Below are 643 nucleotides of genomic sequence, written 5' to 3' on the forward strand. Positions count from 1 at the left end.
GAGAATAATATTAAGTGAAACGAGTCAGGCAGAGAAAAAGAAATACCACATGTTCTCACTTATTGGTGGGAGCTAAAAATAAATAAATTCACACACACACACACACACACACACAGGGCGGAAGAAGATATAACAACTACAATTTTTTTGAAGTTGTTACAACAAGCAAACGGAAAGGACATTCCTGGGTGGGAGGGGGGAGAGGGAGGAGGGAGGGAGGTTTTGGTGATGGGCCACAATAATCAACCACATTGTATATTAACAAAATAAAAATTTAAAGGAAAAAAAAAAAGAAGAGATAGCCAGAGGGAGGTGGGGTTTGAGCAGGTGGGCGGTGCTGGGAACTGCATTAGGATACTCTTTACCTAACTGTTAATTTGGTGATTAGCCATTTATTTTCTAAGCTCCAATTTATTCGTGCATCCAATCATGGACATAATGTTTTATAGGATACCCTCCCGTTGTGATTACATGACTCCTTGGGGCCTCACTTGTCATAAGACCCCAATTTCTAAAATTTACAGGGAGTAAATAGTTTCAAGCATTGTAGTTTTATTGAGTAATGAAACGTGTGTTTCTGACAGCAGAGATGTATAATAGATTCTGTTTCATTCATTCCATATTCACTTTTATAAAAATGTTT

The sequence above is a fragment of the Galeopterus variegatus genome, unplaced genomic scaffold (genome assembly GCF_000696425.1).
Source record: "Galeopterus variegatus unplaced genomic scaffold, G_variegatus-3.0.2 Scaffold5716, whole genome shotgun sequence".
Classification (NCBI taxonomy): Eukaryota; Metazoa; Chordata; class Mammalia; order Dermoptera; family Cynocephalidae; genus Galeopterus; species Galeopterus variegatus.